Source organism: Gracilinanus agilis, chromosome 3 (genome assembly GCF_016433145.1).
Source record: "Gracilinanus agilis isolate LMUSP501 chromosome 3, AgileGrace, whole genome shotgun sequence".
Classification (NCBI taxonomy): Eukaryota; Metazoa; Chordata; class Mammalia; order Didelphimorphia; family Didelphidae; genus Gracilinanus; species Gracilinanus agilis.
The window spans coordinates 550,455,109-550,480,041 of record NC_058132.1 but is presented as its reverse complement, the minus strand read 5'-3'; positions in this window follow the sequence as shown (position 1 = coordinate 550,480,041).

The window sequence follows — 24,933 nt, the reverse complement described above, 5'->3', positions numbered from 1 at the left end:
ATTACTTATTAGTTTCTCGTTTATTAATTCATTAGCACACTAATTATTAGGTAGCAGTTATATATATGTATATATATATGTGTGTGTACATATATGTGCATACATATATATATATATATATATATGATAATTATTTTGGAGGCAGCAGCAAGGTAAATTGATTGTTTTTTCTTTTAACCTACAGTGATGTGTAAATTACTTGACACAAAGTATATAATTTTGATATTCTTCCATTTCCTTTCTTGTTTATATCTGGTTTATTCTTTGATTTAATTCATTAACTTAGTGCAGAGTCCAGGTAAGCTTCACTCATACATAAATGAAGAAACTGAGTCCAGGAAAAAGAAGACTTTCTTTTTACCACCAAAGGACACAGTGACACTCAAGTCTAGAGTTTAGGTCTTTTGGCTCTCATTCAGAACTCTGCATAGTATGCTATTAGGTTAGGCCACCCAGCAAAAATCTTTCCTGGGCCAGGAAAAGATGGATAGCTAGATACTGATGTTGTTGATGATGATGTTGATGTTGTTGATAATGATATGGATGTTGACTCCTGTGTCCAATAGTACAGTAGTTGGAATGATGAAGTTAAATATTTCAAAGATCATTTAGGTACACAAGGAAACAATAATAGTCACCAAAAAAGAACATTAGACTGACCAGTCAAAAAACAAAAGACATGGAGAAATAAAAATCTATTAAAGGAAAAAGCAATCCAATCATTCCTCAGAATTTTAAGAAAGACTCTATGAGGGACCTGACAGTTTGAGGCATTGTTTTCTTATTGTTCCATATTCCTAGGTTCTTTGCTGTTAAAAGTTAGGATAATTTAGAAAATGTTAATTGCTTCTATGAAGAAAAAAAAGATTTATCATGACAAGACATTGCAAGCATAAAATTCTTCACAAAGATAATTAATAAAAAATAAAATCACTTTAAAAACCCAAGGTTATACCATACTTTTCAAAGAAATATAGGTCATTATTAAAGTGTAAAACATCCACTCCTCCAAAAAAGCATTATCAGGATTTTTTTCCTTTTTTTTTTAACTTCTTCAAAGATTGAAAGTCTTCTCTCCTGTTAAAGGATTTGTTAATTCTAATAAACCATATACTAATAATATAATATGCTCTTTCAGAATATAACAATTAGACCTCTGATTTCATAGGTATATGATAATAAACTCATATAAATGTAGGTCAATAACTTCCCAAAACATATAGGCTTAGTCAGTTGCCTTGAGGACTGAGACTTTAAATGCCTTTTCCAGAGTCAAATGGAGAGGAGGTATGTCAGAGCCCAACCTTGAACACAAGTATTCCAGGCATTAAAGCCAATTCTTTATTCACAAGTTCAGATTGCCTCTCTGTGGTTTTATAATCAAGAATTAAATAATATGTAAGATCATGAATTCAGTAGCAAAATGTATAAAATAAATTATTTCAAAAAGTAACATTGAATATGTTAAAGGGACTGATACAAAAGTTGAGAAGCTTAGTATATGATTCGAATTTAAATATTTTACTCTGAGTTGATTTCCATTCAACAGTAAATGCATTGAAATTCTGAAAAGTCATTTAAATTTCTTGTAATCAAAATTATTTAATACCTTCTGATAATCTCTATTCATATTTTGTTAAGAATTTAATTCCAAGTAGGGATTTTTAAGGTACTTAATTTGTCCCTATTCTATGTTTTTATTTGTTTTTAATCAAAAGTCAGTGTTCCTTTAAAAAGAAAAAAGATGATGTTGGATGATATTCTTGAATAGCTAAGGATTCTGGAGGTAACACGGGGACTCTGGAAATTGTAGTATCATTGTAACATGTGTTAAGAATGTAGTCAATTCAGGTGATTATTAGAAAAGGCATAAGATTATAGTTTCTTTGTATTTTTACTTTTCTGAAAAAGACTTATTAGGTTATAATCTGATCTCTTAAATGAACAAAACTTATGCAGAAGAAATTAAATTTTTATTAATCTTAGGCATTTGCTTTAGTTTCGCAATGTATGTTTCCAATGCTTCATTATGCTCTGAGAATGACTGATTGCTAAAAATTATGATGGTGAAATTAATTATCGGCCAGATCCTATAAACCAGATCCTATAAAATCTTTGAATATGAGCAAGATGGTGGACTTTGAATCTGTACTCACAAACTCAATCTAGCTAATGGATTATTTATTAAGTAATAAGTATTATATTTTAATGATTATGAACCATGAAACAGAAAAACAAAATAAACAAAAATGACAGTCGGTTCTGTAGGCCTTTATTTATTTTATTTTTATTTTTTTGTAGGCCTTTTCTAAAATTATTATTTGAAAAGGATATTATGGAATGCCAGAACAGGGGGTTAACCAAGTCAGATCATTTTTAGAGCTTTAATATTAATTCTATGAATATAAAATTATTTTTTCTGCCCTCAATGAAGTGACATAATTAGAAGAGTTGAACTATGTTATTATTGAGATATCGTTATATACACTAGATTCAGAGTCAACATCTTTCTTTAAAATATAAGTTCAATAAATTTCTGCCTATGGGAACTCAAATACCATTTTACCTTTTGGGGACCAATTTTTATCAAATTGTAACAAATATAAATAATTATTTCCTATGAATCCTATATATAAATTGTTTTATATATTTCTTTGCATATTGGCTCCTCAATTAGATTAAAAGCTCTTTGATATTAGAGATATTTTCCATGTTATTGCTTTGACAACAATTAACAGTGTCTTGCACACAGTAGGAGTTTAATAATTGCCAATTGAATTGAATTATTGAGTTTTTAATAAATTACTTCTAATGTCCCCATCAAATAAAAGTCTAATATGTCATGAATGTGTTATGTTATAGTGAAAAATGAAATGGGAAGACAGGTCAGTTAATCAATAATAATTTATCTTGCCATTATCAGTACAAGACAAATTTGTCAAGGTCTCTAGCATTGTCATTGTAAAAGGTCTTTTAAATAAAAAAAGTTAACAGAAATACCATTTACAAGTTACCCTGAATCAATTGGGGAATTGCTGAACAAATTGTGGTATCTGTTGGTGATGGAATACTATTGTTCTAAAAGGAATAATGAACTGGAGGAATTCCACCTGAACTGGAAAGACCTCCAGGAAGTGATGCAGAGTGAAAGGAGCTGAGCCAAGAGAACATTGTACACAGAGACTGATACACTGCAATGACCCAGGACAATTCTGAGGGATTTATGGAAAAGAACGCTACCCACGTTCAGAGGAAGAACTACAGGAGTGGAAACACAGAAGAAAAACAACTGCTTGAACACATGGGCTGATGGGGATATTATTGCACACATAGATGCTAAATGATAACTCTAGTCCAACTATCAATAATATGGAATTAGGTCTTTATCAATGATACATGTAAAACCTGGTAAAATTGTTAGTCAGCTACATGGGGTGGGGGGATTTAGGGGAGAGGGAAAGAACATGAAAAATGTACCTATGGGAAAATATTCAAAATTAAATAAAAATTAAAATTAATAAATAAAAGACAAAAAATAATAAAATTATTTATTTGATCACCAAAAGCAATTTACATTGGTTAAGTATACTCATATAAGGCAAGTTAGATTCCTGTGGATCATATACAAACTCACAAACAGAACTTGCTATTTCCTGGTTTTCTTTATATATGAGAGAAATTCTTAGGCTAGTTACACAACTTGTAAATTTGTTAGAAAGAAAAAAAGGAAGTAATTTTAGCTCTTTTCCACCTGATAGGGTACTTGGGAAAATGCTGAAAGTATGGGATTAGAGCAGGCTTCCTACTCAGCCTGGCATGATGAAGGATATTCATTCAGTGAGTGAAAATATGTACAAAATTTTTGAAGGAGGTAGCTACTTAGTTATTGGGTATAGTCAAATAACAGTATCTGCAGGGTTGTAAGAATTTTTCACAAGGACACTGGTAATCTTTTCAAGGATTTTCTTACATATTCTTACATGAGAAAAAAAATTCATGAAATTTGAATTCAGAATTTACTTTTCCCATATAGAAAATAAGGGAGATAATCTATTCCAGGATTTTCCTTTACAGTTTGTTTATTTGTATTATTTCGAGTCATTCTAGCAAATACTTCCAAGCTGACAGACCTTCAGTCTGATCAGTTGGAGGGGAGAAGAAATTTTGAATAATAAAACTTTTACTATGGTTAAAATATACATAAGTATATATAAATTTCTAAGTCTTATTTTCTCTCTTTCCCACTATCAATTCTGATCACATTGAAATGGTACTGAGACAAAAGGCAAATTAAAATAATCAGAAACTAAATATATGACATAGAGAAATGCTTTATTTTCTCCATTGGAAATTTCTTAATTATGCATATTTCAGAATAATGAGTTTAAATATTAAAATTAATACTTATAAGTTAGGAGAATTGAAGTACTTTGAAAGTGATGAATCTCAATTCTGAATTGTGCTCTTAATGTTTGGAATTTGAAAGAGAGAAGCTTTATGTTTTGAATATGAAAATCATATTCAGTATTTGCAAAGTGTCTCTCCATCAGATTTAATAGGGTTAGATATATTACTTGATCTTGGGAACTCTAGAAAGTATTTATTCCAATAAAATCTTAATATCCAGATAGTTGAAAATAGAAATAGAAATTTTTTTAAATCTTATATCCTGTTGTCAATTATATAAGATCAATAATCTCATGTTCTTTAATGATCATAGACTTGGCAAATAGAACAAATTATGAGTTAGTGATTAAAGATTAATTTAAAATACAAATTCTATAAACATATTACTAATTACAATACTTAGAGGGTTTTGATATTGTGAAACATTAATGGCTTGAGTCTTGGAAAAAGTGAATTAAGGTTTGAGTGAGTTTTCAGAGTGATGCCCAAAATGATCCCATTTTAGAATCTTGTCAAAGTTAAATTTCAAAAAATGCACTAAATAATTTAGACTGAAATTACAGTCAGAAATGAAATCTTTTTACAGAAACTCTGCTCTGAAAAATTCTCATGATATTCTTAACTTTCAATTGAGAAAAGAAAAATTATGCTTATCTATTGTTTGTGAAGGTCCATCTTGAAGATTTTTCAAACTTCTATTTAAATTCTCATATTTCACTTTCAGGTTGCTGTCTAATGTTATTTAGAAGTAAGTTTTCCTGTTAATTATTTTTGGATTCGAAGGACTTCTGAATTATCTGATATCCTGCAATGTTATAAATTCACCTAAACAGTTACTATAAGCCTAGTCCTAGCTGTAACCAGAAAATCATTCATTATTAGCTTAATGAATGGCTAACATGTGATTTTTAGGAATATAACAGTCTTATTTAATAGCAAGAATTTAGTCCCAGGCAAAGGTCTGTGTATATAACCAGATTAAGAATGTAGTTCCAGGATAATACCTGAGTTAAATAAAGTGTGTGTATTGCTAGAGTAATCATGTATGTGTTATCAGATTAATCATGGATGTGTTATATTAATTACATAAGGGAATTATTTTAATTATAAGTGAGTTACTATATTGATCATGAAATGTGATTTCCCCATTCAAAAATGTACTCTGGACAAGTTAGCTCACACAGAAAGTAGTAATTGTGCCTTACCCGTTTTCCAAGAGGCTTCTTGGAACTTATTCAAAGAGCTGCACCAGGGGCTCCTATACATTTTATAGCCAATCCATTTAGAATTCTTAGGTTCTTGAGATGTCTTTAAATTTGTCATTTCTTTCCATCTAACTGATTAAATATTGCTTTAACTTCATGTTTTCATCTGACCATTTGCTACTGCTATCCTGTGCTGAAACTTGTGTTTCTTGTCTCGCTTATGGAGGGAACGCCATTAATTCCTTTTTTCTTACATTACTAGCCTAAAAGATGAGGTTTAGTGAGTGAATGTGATCTCTGCAACTAACTGTTATTTTGAGTAGATGTTAGAAATTATCCTTTGTGCTAATTGATATTGATATTTGAATTCATTATAAGACATTACTACTTGAGCTAAAAAACTGATAATTTTATTGAAGATACTTCTGTGTTCCTTACAGGCATGATGTTATGAGGCTATAGGACCCCCCAAAAGGACATCATCAAAACATAGATGGCTCCTCTATTTTAAACCCAACTGGATCACTTTGTCATTTCTATGCCTCTCTCTACCTTCTGCTTTAGATTAAGCAAGGAACTTATTTATATCTCCTTTTTTCCTTCTCATATAGCAAACTCAGTATAAATGCATGAGTTTTTCTTTTACAAGTGGCATTTGAAGCATTTTCCTACAAGAACTTGACTCATCATAAAGCTCGCTCTCTCTCCAGTTAATTCTTTTTAGCACAATAGTATTCTATCACTAGCAGATACCACAATTTGTTCAGCCTTTCCACAATTGATGGGCATACCTTCGTTTTCCAGTTTTTTGTCACCACAAAGAGCATGGCTATAAATATTTTTGTACAAGTCTCTTTCCTTTTGATCTCTTTGGGGTATAAATCCAACAGTGCTAAGACTGGATCAAAAGGCAGACAGTCTTTTAGTGCCTGTTGGGCATAGTTCCAAATTGCGATCCAGAATGGTGGTTCAATTCACAACTCCACCAGCAATGCATCAATGTCCCAATTTTGCCACATCCCCTCCAACATTTATTTTCAGAAGGCCTGTTTTTAAGACAGTGCACCCAGACTTTCTCTGACCAGAGACTTGCTAGATATAAGACAACTATGTTGGACAAAGATAATGTTGCTCTCAAAAAGTGTTCTATTTTTAATTCTGCTGTGGTCCTAACAGAGCTTCCTTTATCAGATTAAATGTTTCTTTTACATGACTAAGCTTGTTGATATGGCTGGGATACCCTGGCAAGACCTCACTGATGTCCCACTTCCTGATCCAGACTCAACTTCTACAATGATGCCTCTTCCTTTATAACGGATTGCTATCTGATATACTGATGTTGCAGTAGTTTCTGATTCAGACCTTGTCTGGTCTGCTTCCCTTAGTTCTTAAGTAGCCAAACACATTGCTGTCACCCAAGCAAGTAGAATGTCTGAAGGCAAAGCTGTGAACATCTGTATAAACTGTTATAAGTAATTTACAAATTAGAGATAGACTTATGATAGTAAGAAGACAGACCAAGCTAAAGACCTGGCTGAGTGTGAACGTTTAACTCAGAATGTTCAAAGAGGTTTGTCCCCAGAGGTTTGGCAGCAGTTGAGAGAAAGAGAGTTGCCTGGGAGTAGGTTGGTAGAGGTGGCATCTGATCAACTAAGCCTGAGGATTATTTTTGGGATCTAAAGAGAAGGATTTTTGAGCTTCAATCAAGACTTAGGTTGAGTGGGTGCTTTCCTATTGTTGGTGGACAGCAAACAGGAAGCCCTTTTACTCCCTAACACTCTTTGGATTTACTTGCTGTGGCAGGAGTGTTCTTGTGTCCTAAATACATCTGGAGGTCATCATGAACATGATTAGTGAGATTCCCCAAATCCCCTGTCTCTCTCCAGCTCTGTCAGTGCTGGCTGTTTTTTAGATATAGCAGTGTAGCCAATCGCAAGCCAACATTCTTTTGGCAGTTGGTAACAGCCTTGAGACTTTAGAAATCCTCTCCCTCCTACCCTATCCTTATCAAAACATTAAAAACCTTTTATAACAACTTCCTGATAGTCTCCCAGCCATCAAGAACCCACTGAGTTTTAACTGTTTCCCTGGCTGTAGTGATTTTCAGTTACTGTTTGTTTACCCCAGGTAAGTTACATTGTGTTTCCTCTCCCTGTGCAGCTGTGTAGCTGAACTGGTGTGTCTTATTCATTCCCAACCTATTTCCCCATTCCCTTGAGTTTTGATTAGTACTTTGTTACCATTCCCTCTGTGTGCCTATTTTATTTTTTCAGACTCCAGGTACACTTTTGGTCTTTGTCATTCCACTGGTATGCTCTAGATAAAATACAATTTCTTCACATCCTCTGGAAATATGATAGTCAATGCCAACCTTATTTGTGATCTTCTGGAGGCTATCAAACTTCCTCATTCCCTCTCAATTATTCACTGCTCAGCCCATAACAGGGAAAATGATTCAGGATCTCTTGGTAATGGAAGAGGTAAAGTAGCAGCCAAGACCACTGCATCAATGGTGTTACTTTTCTGCTCCCCTTCATACTTCTCAATGAAGAAAGGATATTTCACTTTCTTTTCAAGAATAAAGGAGATGACAACCCAATCCACAATGAGGAATAGGATGAGTCTTAGAAGACAAAGTTTAAAGCTAAGTAGGTATCACAGAAATTAATATGCCTCTTCTGCTTAAGATATTTTACTATCTAATTTGTCTTTCAGCTCAAAAAAGGGCCAATTTGGTACTCAGGCAATAGCTGACATAATCAATTTGGGTTGATTCTGGCATTTCCTTTATTGATACATTTATATGTACTTTTTGCCACACATGTCAAATTTAAACCAACATGATTTTAAAAGGTTGCATTTGGTGGACTCCCAAGTGACAGCATCTTTATCAAAACTTTCACAGGTCTGGACATACTCAACTGGCCTAGGAGGAACCATTCCAGGTACTGTTGATAATCCTAAATGATATTAAGGTAGAAGGAAAAGATCTTGGACTCATCACTTTCATATTAAGACTGCTCAAGCTTCAGAGAGAGGACAAGATGAAGAAACGGCTTTATAAGCTCCCTATGCTCTGTCTTCTCTCTCTTAGCTCTAAACTAAGTTATGTCCTTTTCATAGAAGCGTGTTATAAAAAATATTGCCCACTGTGCCACTACACCCAGGCAGTGGGCTATCTTTTGTGAACCCACATCCAGGTCCCTTCATGGGAGTCTGGAGAGCAGTGATTGCTCTTTCCCTTGGGTAATGCTTTACTTGTTAATGAATCAGATGCTGACTCCATTAGGCATAATATCCATTGCATCTGAAAAACTATTTAGATAATAGTCATGTGTTGTTGCAAAGTTTCCTTTCTAGGCTACTCTATACTATCAGTACCTGTTTTCTTCATTCCTGCCTGGAACAAGCATTCAGTCACCCCCATTTAGCCCATCTAAATATCAGCTTTCTGTGGTTACTTTCAAGGGATACTCTTTACTGTAAAAACCCTCAAGAAGAGAACATAGCCACCACCTGAGACAAAAACTGTCAACCCAGCAACATCCATCACAAGTGGTACTTAAAACTTCTATGCCCAAGTCTCAAATGACCTTGTGAGTATAAAATCCCCTGAACCCCTCTAGGATTGTTTTAGTAATGACTTAATCAAGATATGCCTGGAGCACAGTTAAACAATGTTATCATAAGCCAAGTGAATGTCAGCATCTTTTATTATTTACCCTTACTATTTGATATAACTCTATTCCATTCATATCAGTATTAGTAAGTTTTTCTTTATATTGTCATACTACATCAGCATATTATAGTTTAGCTCTTTAGATATTGACATAATTCACAATTTGTAGTCTAGTTCTGTTACCATTAATATACTTCTCACTTAACATTTTCCTAACATTTCTCCACCCTTTTTTTTCTCTCTTATTGGAAGTTTTATCTCAAACACCTACATCATCAGATTTTACTTGATGCCTGAAGAACTATAAGAGATCTGACCCTTAAAGGAAGTCTATCTTACTCTGCTACTGATACTTGAAATTGGACCTGATTTAGTGCCTGTATCTGACTTTGTACTTTGAGCATCAATGTATTTTTAACTGAGTTATAAGGAATAATAAATTTTTGTGTATAAAAAGAGCCCACTCACAAGGCTCGAGATTTTTAGTCTTGACCAGAATCTAGCTTTATTTTGAGATTAACCCTCTCTCCATAAACCTATTTCTTTTTGGCTTAGAGATTTTCTTTCCTTTATTGGATTTTCTGCTTATCAATAATTTTCACTACATCCTCTGGCTATTCTATTTCCTTTCTGCTTCTTCATTTGTAATTATGTGCTTTGGCAAGAGAATGCCTTCTCCAGTTTTGCCTTGCCTATAGAAGAATGCCCTCTATAGAAATCTCTGCTATAGTTAGTTTTTAATAAGCAACTCCTCAATAATTTGAGGAAGAATTGAAGAGGGGATCATAACTTGAAAAACAATAATTAATTACTTAATCAATGCATGAATTGTGATTTTTATAATTTTAAAAAAATGTTACAGTGATTTATAGTAAAAATTTAGTCGCAGGCAAAAGTTTGTATATGTAACCAGTTTAAGAATGTAGTCCTAGTATAATAGCTGAGTGATAATTTAAATTTGTGTATTGTTAAAGTACTGTTAAATGTGTTATATTAATAATTTGTAAGCTACTATGTTAATTATAATTTTGTAAAATCATTCAACAATACACTCTGGGAGAACTAGCTCATGCTGGAAATAGAGGATTTTCCAAAAGACCTAGTGCTCTAGAAGGAGCTCCTCAGAGTTCAGTGTTCTAGAAGTATTCTTTGGGATCTCTTGGAGACCTCTTGTGGGGCAGGGGTGGGTTGGGCATTGAAAGGAAACTAAAATTATGTGTGTTTTGCAAAACAGTCTCAAATTTTGAATTTGGAGGAAATCTGCAGACTTCTGGCCTTGTGATTTCTCTGTCACAATAAAGCCAAGTCTTTATCTAGAAGGGTTTCCCAGCATCTTATATTTAAAACACAGATCCTCAATTCTTTGAAGAAGTAATTTTAATGTGAAAATAGCTAGCTCAAACATTGACATTTGTGAATATCACACCAAATGTTTGTTTATGTTTCTTTTGCATCTTGTATCTAAAAGTCAAATTTTCTATTCATCAATGATATTTTTATCAGGAATACTTAAAAGCCATATATTTCTTATACATTCTTTTTTGTTTTGTTTTGCCCTTGAAGTATTATACTTATTTGAAGTGGTGGATTATTCTTACTTGCAATCCTAGCTCTTTTGGCTCCTCGAATATTATATTCTAAATCTTCCTCTCCATTAACAAGCTACCTACAAGACCTTAAGTCATACCTACTATGATTCCATAATATTTAAATGATTTATTTCTATTTGTCTGGAGAATTTTTCCCCCTTTGAACTAGGAGATCTAAAATTTGGTCATAAGATTTCTAGGAAATCTCATTTGGGGATCACTTTCAGATTTTCATGTATTTCTGTTGTATCTTCTGGCTTTAGTAGGGATCAAGGTGGTAAGTAGAAGATTCCTTCAATTTCTATTTTATCCTCTGCTTCTAAGATACTATAGCAGTTTTCTTTGATTATTTCTTCAGATGGGATGCCTTGTTTCTTTTGTCATGATTTTCAGCTAAGCTGATATTTCTTAAAGAATCTCTCCTCAATCCATGCCATTTGTTTTCTCTAAGGAGATATTTCACATTTTCTTCATCTTTTTCATTCATTTGACTGTTTTGTATGAGTTGTGGGGAAAATGTAGCTCATAATCTTCAGGTTTCTTTCTTTTTTTGTTTTTTTGTTTTTACTTTTCTTTTCAGAACTAATTCTAGAGTTTTCAAAGTTTTCAGTGCTGGTAAGATGGTTTGAACTGGAAAGAGGTGTAGTAAATACAGTTCTGGTCTGTTCCTTGACTTTTACCAAGGAAGACTCTCTGATCACTTGAGATTTTACTCAGTAATGATCCTCTTTCTAATTTCATCTTGCTGTAAAAATGTAAGGTAGAAGTGGATATTGAATCCATTGCTTCCTAATAAAGCATATAGACCAGAACTTTTTGATGAGAAATGCTTATACTGATGGAATTATCCTTCTTTAGATGCCCTATTAACTCTCTAGGCCTATGTGATGGAAAATAGCTCAGAAGAAAAGCTGAAGAATTAAAATAAAAAGTGATTCAATGTGAAAAGGATATACTTCTATTGCTATAGTTGAAGGTTCTGTCACAGTGCCTGATATATAATGAGTGCTACATAAAGTTTATAATTATCATTAAGTTGTTAAGGGAGGAATTATTTTCATTATAATTTCCTAAGCTATTTATTCAGCCTTGACAAGTATTTCCTTCCTTTTATCAATAGCATCAGCATTGATTGTTTTTCATCTTTATTATTATTTTGCTCATTCATTTATTCTCTGTTCCACATCTTTAAATCTCTAATTAAAGCTAAATATAAAAGAAAGAATTAAAAGCTACATTGTATCAGGATTTACTCTAATACTGAAGAATTCAAGATGAGTTTGATTATTACTCTATTATTAACCACATGCCATTATTATATTTATCTATTCATCTATTCATCTATCAATCTATGTATGTATCTACAGTCCATAAGTTCCTCCAAAGAGAATATAATTAAATGTATTTGTCAAAATGAACTTAAACAAAAATATAAGGCTTTTCTTTCCAAAAATTTATGTAAAAATGTGCTTTTGATGTATCTGAGCCTCATTATGAAACACTTTTATTTCTCAAGAAAATACTTATTTGCAAAATATTTTAATGAGTTTGTTCTCAGGATTACTTTTTGTTTGGTTGGGGTTTTTTGAGTCTAAATGCATTTTAGTGACTTTTCACACAAATTTTTCCAGTAGGCAATTATTTGGCTCAGTTAAGAACAATTCAGGGCTCAATTCTTTGAACAAAGAGGAAATGTCTGTCAGTTCCTGCTGAATCATCAACATCATTCATCTTTATACCCTATTATCTGAAATGGTACAAATAATTTCATTTTCAAATTTGCAAATTTTTTCTGGACCTGAAAGATTTAATCTCTTTAAAATTTTAATATGACAAGGAATGCTGGTCAGAGGAGTGACTTTTTCTCAGTGACTCTTGGTAATGGCAGTTGAGTTAGAGGAGTTAACTGGATGAATGAAGAGCTTGGAAAGGTGTGTTGTCTCCATTCAACAAGAACATCTAATGAGCCAAGAAAGCTCAGGTTGAGACTTGAATTACTATCTGTATGGTGGACATACAGATATATTCATCTCAGGTAATAGGGATTCCTTTCTTAAGTTTCAGTTTTTCATTGCTTCTATCCTCAGTTCTAGCTCTGGATTTCTGCAAGTTTCAGTTCTTCCAAGGTGGTATGTTGTCAGGTGAGTTGGGAAATGTGAAAGTCTCATCTGACTTATAATTCGGTCTCCTCCAAGGACTGATGATGGATTACAGGTCTCAGATCACTGTAAATTCCCTTGTTCTGAGGCCCAGGACCAATCGAGTCTTGGCAGGGACTCTGGGCTTATACCAGTCTGTCACATTGTGAACTGCCTTGCACTGGGGTTTAGGACCTCACTATAGGTTTGTACTAGGGCTTAGAACTTCAAAGGGTATGCATGAGTGATCTGCTGGTTGTTTAAATAGTGTCTCAGATTTTCAAATTTGGCTTGGGATCAGATTCTGAACCTGGAACAGTAGGTATGCAATAATGGGACTCACTTTTGGTTTGAGGAGATATTCCTTGTTCCTCACCTTCCTGACAGCTGTACTCTCCTCTCACTGCAGTGAACCATACCCTCTCTTCCTAGTCTTCAAGCAGTTTTCTTTAGAAAAGTCACTTTACTTTGTTGCCTTGTTGTTTTTGTCACTCATTATTTGTTTTAAAGTATTATTTTAAGGTTGGTTGGAGAGGATTTTCAAAGTGATGTTAGTATGGTTCCATCCTCTATAATTCCTATTGTAATTATGACCTATATCACTGATTCCTGGTTGGGTATGTTATGAGGAAGAGAGGGTTATAGTAAGAGATGATGGTCTGCTGAGGACAGATGCATGGAGAAAGATTCTGGAATGTTGGAAAAAAGTTTGAGCTGGAACTCAGCAGCTGTTGGTCTCTCTCTCTCTGGGGTTTTACTGACTGTAAGCACCTGGAAGGGGTGGGCTGCCAAATACCTGGTAGAGTTCCTATACCTGCCCTTTCTACTGAGACCTGTGTTTCCCTTGGAAGAAGATCTTTGAACCTGAAACTAGCCTGTACCAACATCCAGCTATCTGCATGTGTCAGTAAGTGTAGGTCTGAGTCCATCTGAACTTGGGATCATTCCCTTGGGTTCCGGTCTTATCTGCCACAGACCAATACCTCTAATAACAATCAAGAAAATTTTGGTTAGTGTAGGGTAGTTAGATTATAGGGTTTGTGGTTTAATGTGAGAGAGGAGAAGGCTTTAGAGTCAGGGGTACCTAGCTGGTAAATAGTGTTAGTAATTCCCTTTTCCCTTCCAAACCTCTCTTAGAATAAATTACAAATTCCAGTGACTTTTGCTGTTCTGTGATTGATTGGTCTGTGTATTGGATCCTTAGACCAGGCTCTGACCTGGTCAGAGTTAACTGTTGACCTTCAACCCACAATGTAACATCCTTGTTACTGGCCCAAAGTAATTCAGTTAATCCTATCTCTAAAAATACCCTATTAAAGGCATGGACTATTGATTCCCAACTAATGCCCTGGACATCTTTGCTATTTCTTAAGCTCACTGCAATGAATCTAGTCTTATCATTTATTAATAAATAAAGATGTCAGAGTGATGATAGCATAGTTAGAAATCAAGGTAAGATATGTTGAGATGAAAGAATAAAGGCAAACAGAAAGCTAAACAGATTTTATGATGCCTAGTAAAACTCGGTTGAGATGTAGAAGACTAGGACTTTATTCTAAAAGCATACAGTGATACAAGAAAAAGAAGGACATATAAAACTGCTTTAGAGCTAGCTCTTATATCCAAATATGAAGTGTTCAGTTTAAGCAGAAATAAGTCAGAAATGGACAGATCAGAGACTTATTTAGTATTTTGCTAATTATGTGGATGAGAAATTGATTGAAAATTATAATAATGATTATAATAATATAGATTAAACATAAAGATTATTAATCACAATTTTATGTAGTTTTTATAAATTTACCAACCTACTCTTTAAGAAAGATCAATAATACCTAAAAAAATCACTGAAAAATTCTTTCATGTATAAGACTTTAAATTTTGACTTATCAATTACTCTATAGTGTACTTTACCTAAAATGTGATTACTCAAATGATAATCCAAACATATTGATGAAAAATTAAAAGCTTTGTGGTATGTTTATGGGAAATATGGAACATATATAATTTTAATATATCCATGATATTGTTTGACATTTTAAGAAAAGTAAATATATTTTGCTTAAAATAAAGCAATTTTTGGTTATATTGATACCTCAGTTCACATGGATTTACAACTACACCTCAAAATATATAATGGAGTTTGTCTAGAAGTTATACAACTTTTGTTACACAACTGTAACAAATTTAGTTAGAAAGCATAAGGCAAACAGTATAATCTAATAAAAAATAAATCTCTACATTACATAAACTATGACTACAATACAGTAAGGACAATGTGACATTGGGATAGTAACCACAGTAATGATCTCTTCAATCTTTTGAAGATTAAAACATCAACAACTTTGTGATTTATTGTCAAAGGTATTTTAATAGTAGAATATATGTTACAAATTGAAAAAAGAACATAGATTCAGAAAATATTGTTTCACAAAACATTGGCATGACAGAAAAAAGAATCAGAGGATTTTAGAAATCGAAGTGGGTTTTGTTTATCTTCTGGTTTAACCTATAAAAGAGAAAAAAGAAATTATTTTCAATATTCAAAAATGATCCTCCCATCCCAATTTTTTTAAGCTTTAGCATGTATTAGTGTTGCTCTTTGTCAAAGGCTTACTGATCCGTAGTTAAAATCATATATTTTGGATATGTTTCAATAGTTAAATTTCCTTTTTAATATATCTTGTAAGTGGTTATCCAACTCTAGCATCCCAAATATTTATAGGAAAAAAGATAAATACTGAAAAAGTCTTATGATACTTAAAAGATTAAAAGACATAGATAACTAGAATAATTTCCAATTCCCACTTTTCTTTCCTTTTATGACATTTTCCTTTTGTGCCATATTAATGAGAATTGCCTTTATTTCTTTAAACTATATGTCAAGAGCTTAGAAAACTGTAATGAAGTGTGAAAAAATATAAACTTATGACATATAGACTGAATGTCAATCCTAGTTTATATCTAAAAGACTTTATGGATTATTTTAAAATATTCCTGTTTTTTCTCTTATGTGTTTCTGAATATTATAGTAAAAATTTATTAGTTAAATGTGCTATTACTTTTACTAAAGTAAGCTCCAAAGACAAAAGAGTGATAGAAACAATCAAAATCCTCATATATTCTTAGAGACCTTGATTCATATGCTATTTTTAAAAATTAAATTAAATTAAAATTTTTTTTACAAATTACCTTTAATAAATTTCCAAATAAGGTTTCCTATGTTAAATGATTGAACTTATCTTCCTCCCTCCCTTTCTTCCCCTTTCTCAGTGCTGGCAGGTGATTTGATCTGGTTACATATGTATAATCATGCAAAACATATTAGAATATTGTTCATCTTTCTAACTGAGTAATCTTATAAAAACAAAACCCCACAAACCTAAATAAACATTTAAAAACAATATGCTTTCATCTGCATTCTGACTCCAACAGTTCTTTCTTGTGAGAGGGAAAGCATTCCCTGTCATAAGTCCCTCAGAACTGTTCTGGATCATTGTATTGCCAATAATAGCTAAGTCTATTGGAGCTGATCATTCCCCAATATTGCTCTTACTATGTTCAATGTTTTCCTGGTTATTTCACTCTGCTTTAATCCATGAATGTCTCTCCAGCTTTCTGAAAACATCTTTTTCAACATTTCTTACAGTATAATAGTATTATAGCACCATCATATACCACAATGTATACATTAATTCCCTTTCAAATATTTTTGGAAATTAGAAGCAGTTGCTTTTTGAAAACACTTTCTATTTAAATCTGGCCTCTGGTACTTCTTAGCTATGTGACAATGGGCAAGTCACTTAACCTCAATTGCCTAGTCCTTATTACTCTCCTGTCTTGGAAACAATGTTTAATATTTATTCTCTTACTGAAAGTAAGGGTTTTAAAAATAGAAAACATGTTCCATAATGTTTTGCATATTAGGTGGTTCATAAACCCAGCAAGTAAACTTTACCTATGGCTATAGGTAGAATCATTGTAATATTAAAAGAGTTAAAGTGTTGAATATTCTTTAGAAAAGTTTAAGTTAACCATTTCACTTCATGGAAATGGAAACTGAGCCTCAATAAGAAGAAGTGACTTTTCTAGAAAAAATATAAAGGGAGAGAGAGAGCTAGGATGACAATTTTCTTGATTATAGGGATTCTAATTTGTCCAAACATTAATATTAGAAATACCTAAATGGATGGAAATATGCATTTCACCCTCATTTTTAAGGATGAAATGGAATGGAAAGTAATTTCTTTATGAAAGTAAAAGGTAATGCATAAAGGCTTTAACACTCCACATAGAGATACAAGGATGGTTCCCATAATAGAGCACATAAAATTTTATATTTATGTCTACCTCTTTAAGGAATGTAATGGCCTTATATAGAACAGATTTGACATTAAATCAATGTCTTTTCAAGTACTCAGACTTACCAATATCATCTTCCATATGTCTGATGTAGTCAGTTCATATCCTATAATCCTGATTAAATTAATTACCTATTGATAAACCTTAATAATATTTGATTGCCACAATTGAGTACTTTTATTTTTTCATGAATTAAAAACAAATTTCTGTTTTAAATCTCTCCTTCCCTTTCTTCCCATTCTCCTCTCGTTGAAAAAATAAGAAATATAATGCTTATTACATAAGAAGTCACCCAAAGTATATTTCCCTCTTAACCATATGTTTTAATAAATTCAGCTCATCAGTTGTAAAATTTTGTTGTAAATTTTTTCTCATAGTGATAAAGGATGCATAGTGACTTCCATTTATTGTCTCCTTACTTCAAAGATCTAAAAAAAAATCTATTTTCAAGATGACTCCAATCACAATTAACCAACAAATATTCATTAAGTACTAACGATATGTCAAATACAGTGTGAGACACTGAGGATGAAAATAAAAATAATAAAACAAACCCAACTTTTAAAGAGTTTACATTCTAAGACCAAAGTTGCAATCTATGTCCAAATAGGGTGGGTGGAATTTACTGGCAAATGAACTTATCATTGAATATCGCTTTAACTAAATTGTATTAATAGATAGATTTGACTAAAATGTTAAATTTGAAAACTCTTTTAATTTATTCAATAAATATATCCCCTGCAATGACTTCCATCAGGCAAATTCATACATTTTTACTAAGAAGGAAATTTTGAATGTCTTTTGAGACTGTAAATAAACACACATTATGATGGATAATATGAATTATTATTCCCTCAAAGTGTTAAAGCACTTTTGTAGCTTAAGGGATATAACCTGATGATCTGCATCTGTTCAACATATTATGACAATTAAAGCCTTACCAACTGTTAATTATAATTAGCATATTTATTAGTAGTTCTAGTTAAGAAGCAAACATTTGAATGGGCTATGTAATTTAAAATTAATCTCTATAGGTCAAAATGATTTCTCCAGATCAAACTGGAGATCTGATTATCTAGAGAAATTTGAATTATTAGAAAAGTTTGAAAAATGTAGGTAAGGTATAAGGTATAGAAGTATAAAAAAAGTATTTACTAAAAGTTGTTTCTATATCTTGGTGTATCAATACAACAACCCGATGAGGGACGTTATTCTAATTTTAGAGTTAAGGAAACTGAATTAGATAGCCTAATAGGACAGCTTCCTCCCTCCCCTGTCTAAAATAAAGTGGGGCAGGGAGGCTCACATGAGGTGAGTTGGTTGTATTTTGGGCACTCAGTCTCCTAAAGGTTTGCCATCACTTGTCTTGGGTCAAACACCTACTAAATGTCTGAAGCTGGATTTGAAGTCTGAATTTCCTAACTCTAGGCCCAGTTTTCTATCAACCAGATACCATATGTAAAATAAATAGATGAATTAATTGTCAGGAGGCACTATATAACATAACGTTTTTTGTTGTTAAACAAAATATTACAACAGACATCCTTCACTTGACTCCATACATTAAATTCTTCCTGATTGGAAATTTGATGAAAAGTTAGAGAAAGAAGGAAAATCTGTAAGACCAAATCAAATATAAACGGGGAAAAAAACAAACCAAAACATAACTATAGAGACAAAGAGCTAATATTTGGCAGAGGCTGTATTCAGAAAACAGTGACTAGAGAGATATTTTAAAAAATAAAAGTTAAAATCAAGTGTAAAGTGACAGCAAAATAGATGTTACACAGACCTCGAGTGTGTTAAATAAAAAATGCTATTTTTTATTTTTATAACAAATTTCTCCATAAGTTTTCCAAAGTTATATGATCCATATTGTCTCCCTCTCTTCTTCCCTCCTCATTCCTGGATCTGACCAGTAAATCAGTCTGTATTATACATGCATTATCATGTAAAATCATATTTCTATATTTGGAATGCTATCTTAAAAAAGAAAAGACAGTGACTTGCTAATGTCTTCTAAACTATATCTTGTTATCTATTGCTTTGAGAATTTCAGGCCTCAAATGACTCCTTTTTACAATTATTAAGTCTAATTTTAGTAACTATTTAAAAATGATATGACCTCACTACCAATGATAAGTATATATATATATATTTTTTTCTCTACCCTGATTTTTTCTTTCATTTTTAGATTTTGTCCTTTCCCCCCTTCCCTAACCTTTGAAAATATAAGAAATACAAACTGATTACAAAACTGAAGACATGAAAACCAATATTCTGCATTAGCCATGTTTTGGGAGAAAAAAACACAAGAAAAAGAAAGAGAAAAAATGTGCTTCAATTTACACATTGAGTCCATTAGTTCTTTGCCTGGATTATTTAGTTTTGACTTTTATTTATTTAGTTTTGACTGCTTCTTGAACAATGTCTTTTAATATCATTTTCCATTTATTGACTGTGCATATCCTTTGATACCACTACTTGGTTGTTTTTTTTAAAATTTAAACATTTATTAATATTCATTTTTAACATAGTTACATGATTCATGCTCCTACTTTCCCCTTCACCCCCCGCACTCCCCCCACCCATGGCCGATGCACATTTCCACTAGTTTTCTCATGTGTCCTTGATCAAGACCTATTTCCAAATTGTTGGTAGTTGCATTGGTGTGGTAGTTTCGAGCCCACATCCTCAATCATGTCCACCCCGACCCATGCGTTCAAGCAGTTGTTTTTCTTATATGTTTCCTCTCCTGCAGTCCTTCCTCTGAATGTGGGTAGCGTTCTTTCCCATAAATCCCTCAGAGGTGTCCTGGGTAATTGCATTGCTGCTGGTACAGAAGCCCATTACATTCGATTTTACCACAGTATATCAGTCTCTGTGTACAATGTTCTTCTGGCTCTGCTCCTTTTGCTCTGCATCAGTTCCCGGAGGTCTCTCCAGTTCGCCTGGAATTCCTCCAGTTTATTATTCCTTTTAGCACAATAGTATTCCATCACCCGCATATACCACAGTTTGTTCAGCCATTCCCCAATTGAAGGACATACCCTCCTTTTCCAGTTTGTTGCCACCACAAAAAGCGCAGCTATAAATATTTTCGTACAAGTCTGTTTATCTATGATCTCTTTGGGGTACAAACCCAGCAATGGTATGGCTGGATCAAAGGGCAGGCATTCTTTTATAGCCCTTTGAGCATGATTCCAAATTGCCAGCCAGAATGGCTGGATCAGTTCACAGCTCCACCAGCAATGCATTAATGTCCCAATTTTGCCACATCCCCTCCAACATTCATTACTCTCCCCTTCTTTCATTTTAGCCAATCTGCTAGGTGATACCTCAGAGTTGTTTTGATTGGAATTTCTCTAATTATTAGAGATTTGGAACACTTTCTCATGTGCTTATTGATACTTTTGATTTCTTTACCTGAAAATTGCCTATTCATGTCTCTTGCCCATTTATCAATTGGGGAATGGCTTGATTTTTTTATACAATTGCTTTAACTCCTTGTATATTTGAGTAATTAGACCCCTGTCAGAGTTTTTTGTTATAAAGATTTTTTCCCAATTTGTTGTTTCCCTTCTGATTTTGACTACATTGTTTTTGTACTTGGTTTTAATGTTAAAGAAATCAAAGAAAAATGAAAAGAGCCTATACAGCTTGTTGTAGCAAAGAATTGGAAATCCAAGAGATGCCCATAAATTTGGGGAATAGCTAAACAAATTTTGGCATATGAATATGACTGAGTACTCTTATGGAATAAGAAATGATGAGGACTGTGGTTTCAAAAATCATAAGAATTATCTGAACAAACAAAATGAAATGAAAAGAAGCAAAACATAACATTGTTCATAGTAATAGAAACATTTTCATGAGGACTAACTGTGATATATTGGGTTACTCTAATCAATTAAAAGGATCCAAGACAATTCCAAAGGACTTATGAGGGAGAAATGCTATCATCACAGAGAGAATTAATGAATTCTGAGTGTGGATTAAAATTTATTTTCTCATTATATTTTTTTGCTTTTCAGAAATATGGCTAATTTGGAAATATATTTTGCATGGTTTCACATGCATAATTGAGATCATATTGCTTGCCTTTCAGAGAATGTTTGGAGGGATTTCAAAAGAGGGAGGTAATTTGGAGCTAAAATAAATATTCCTAAATACGTAAATAATAAATTGAAATATTAAAAACTATTTTTATATCTCATTACTATATGTAGCAAATCTAGTACAATCGTATAATAATAGTAATAATTGATAGTCTTCTAATATATTCCTGTTGCACATATTACTTGCTCATGAATTTAAATATATATATTATTTACTAATTTATGAAATGTTCCATTTGTTCCTATGCTTTCAATTATTTTCAAAAGAAAAGTGTGTTATGCTTTGTCTAACTCTTTTATCTACATGTTATAAAATAATCATGTGATTCTTTGTTATTTATATAAAAATAAGTTGTAGGAAGCCAATAAGAGAATAGATAAAAATCTGAGACCCCTCTTTTGACACCTCTTATGATCCATACCTTTTCTTATTGGAAAAACATTATAGACTTATTGGAAAGCTTTGAGTCCATAACCAGACCAGAAGCTACTGAGTTAACAATTTCTCTCCTTGACAATTCCTCTCCTTGATAATTAAGAAGCCTAAACCCTAAAAAATATTTTACTTAGATAAGGACTGGAGCCAGACAATTTAGTCCAGACTATCTGACCAGGTGCAGATCTGTAAATCAAGGCAGAACACAATTAGTAAACATCTCCATGAAATTTTTTTCTGCTCCCAGAAGTAAACCCCTACTAATTGGTGGCTGGAATTTGGCCCTTGTCCTTGCACCCATATCTCTACTTTCTAGACTTTAATGGATTGTGTATGATTTGTAACCCCTTCACAGCTGTTACTCTTTCTTTGTGTTCTTTGTTTGAAACCAGTATAAAATAAAGTCCAAATCCCATAGCGTTAGAGCAACATGGGCTAACCATTAGTCTGGTTCTTCTCATTTTTCCTTTTCTTGTCTTAACCGTCCTATGCCACCAACGCCACTCAGGACCAAAAACCAAATAGGGGGCTAGCTCCCTATAATAAGTACTTACAAATTTTTCAATATTGAACCAACTTCACATTTTTAGTACAAATATGTCATAGCGTATGATCTTTAGTAGAATTCATGAATCTTTCTTAAGGAGCTTATTCATGACTTGTTCAATTCCTTTTTTAATTTTTATTTACATATTCTCTATTCTGTTAAACAAGGAAATTAATTTTAAAATGTAATTGCATTTCACTTATATTGTCATTTTATCATCATAACGTTGGTCACAATATCTCCAGATGATTGCTTGTATTTCATCTTCTTTTGTCATGAATTCACCCTTTTCATCTTTTATAACATTAAATTGACTTTCTGTTTTCTTTTAAAATTTGAATTCATTAGTGCTTTATCTATTTTATCATTTTAAAACAAAACATTTTGTTTTTTATTAGTAAGATCTTTTCTTTTTAATTTTCAATATTATTAATCTCTTTGTTTTTCAACTTTATTGTTTTTTTCTCAATTTGTTAATTTTCCCTCTTTAATTTACAAACACATTTTATTGATCTTTCCTTTGACTCTTTTATATATGGAAACATTCTTAAATATGAATTTAATCCTAGATACTCCTTTGACTATATCCCATACTACAGGGATACATTCTCAAAGAGCTATAAAAGTATGCATTACCTTTGGTTTAACAATCACATCACTAGACTGGTACCCTAGTATATTGCAAAAGACATGTGTACCAAAATATTGGTAACAGCTCAATTGCAGAATGGTAGAACACATTGTAACGTATGATTGTGATAGGGTATTATTGTGTTGTAATAACTGATGATGTGATTGTTAAAAGAATTAACTAGGAACACATATAAATTGATGCAAAGTTAAGTGACCAGAACCAAGAGAAGACTGTACACAGAAACAACAATATTATAATGAAAATCTACTATGAAATACTTTCTCTAGTTAAAATAGTGTTTCACACTAATTCCAAGGAACTCATGATGAAAAATGTTAGCCACTTGCACATAGAGAACTGATGATTTTTAGTGAAAATCAAAGCATATTTTCTCTCTTTATTTTCTCCTGTTTTCCTAAATACTATTAATGAGGATATATAATCTTGCATGACTTCACATTTGTAATAATATTATATTTATTTTCTTCAAGATGGATGGGTTAGGAGGGAAGGGAAAGGAGAGATTTATGCAGTATAAAACAATCTTTGGAATCAGTACCATATTTGTGTCATAAAATGAATTTGGTAGGACTCCTTCTTTGCTTATCATATCAAATAATTTGTATAGTATTGGGATTAGTTGCTCTTTGAATGTCTGATAGAATTCACTTGTGAATCCATCAGGCCCTGGCGATTTTTTCTTAGGGAGTTCTTTAATGGCTTGTTCAATTTCTATTTCTGATATGGGATTATTTAGGTATTCTATTTCTTCTGCTGTTAATCTAGGCAGTTTATATTTTTGTAAATATTCATCCATATCTCCTAAATTGTTATATTTGTTGCCATATAATTGGGCGAAATAGTTCTTAATGATTGCCTTAATTTCCCCTTCATTAGAGGTGAGGTCTCCCTTTTCATCTCTTATACTGTCAATTTGGTTTTCTTCTTTCCTTTTTCTTATTAGATTGACTAGTACTTTGTCTATTTTATCTGTTTTTTCAAAATACCAGCTTCTAGTCTTATTCATTAATTCAATAGTTCTTTTACTTTCGATTTTATTAATTTCTCCCTTAATTTTTAGTATTTCTAATTTAGTTTTCATCTGGGGGTTTTTTATTTGTTCGCTTTCTAATTTTTTGAGTTGCATGTCCAATTCGTTAATCTCTGCCCTCCTTAATTTGTTAATCTATGCACTCCAGGATATAAATTTCCCCCTGAGTACTGCCTTGGCTGCATCCCACAGAGTTTGGTAGGATGTCTCATCATTGTCATTCTCTTCAATGAAATTGTTGATTGTTTCTATGATTTCTTCTTTGACAATTTGGTTTTGGAGAATCATATTGTTTAATTTCCAATTGGTTTTTGACTTGCCTGTCCAGGTGCCCTTACTGATTATTTTTATCGCATTATGATCTGAGAAGGTTACATTTATTATATCTGCTCTTTTGCATTTGTTTGCCATGATTCTATGCCCTATTACATGGTCAATCTTTGTAAATGTACCATGTGCAGCTGAAAAGAAGGTGTATTCCTTTTTGTCCCTATTTATTTTTCTCCACATATCAATTAGATCTAATTTTTCTAGGACTTCATTCATCTCTCTTACCTCTTTCTTATTTATTTTTTGGTTTGATTTATCTAGATCTGAAAGAGGAATATTTAGATCTCCCACTATTATGGTTTTACTATCTATTTCCTTCTTGAGCTCTGCCAGTTTCTCCTTTATGAATTTGGATGCTATACCACTTGGTGCATATATATTGAGCAGTGTTATTTCCTCATTGTTTATACTGCCTTTAATCAGGATGTAATGGCCTT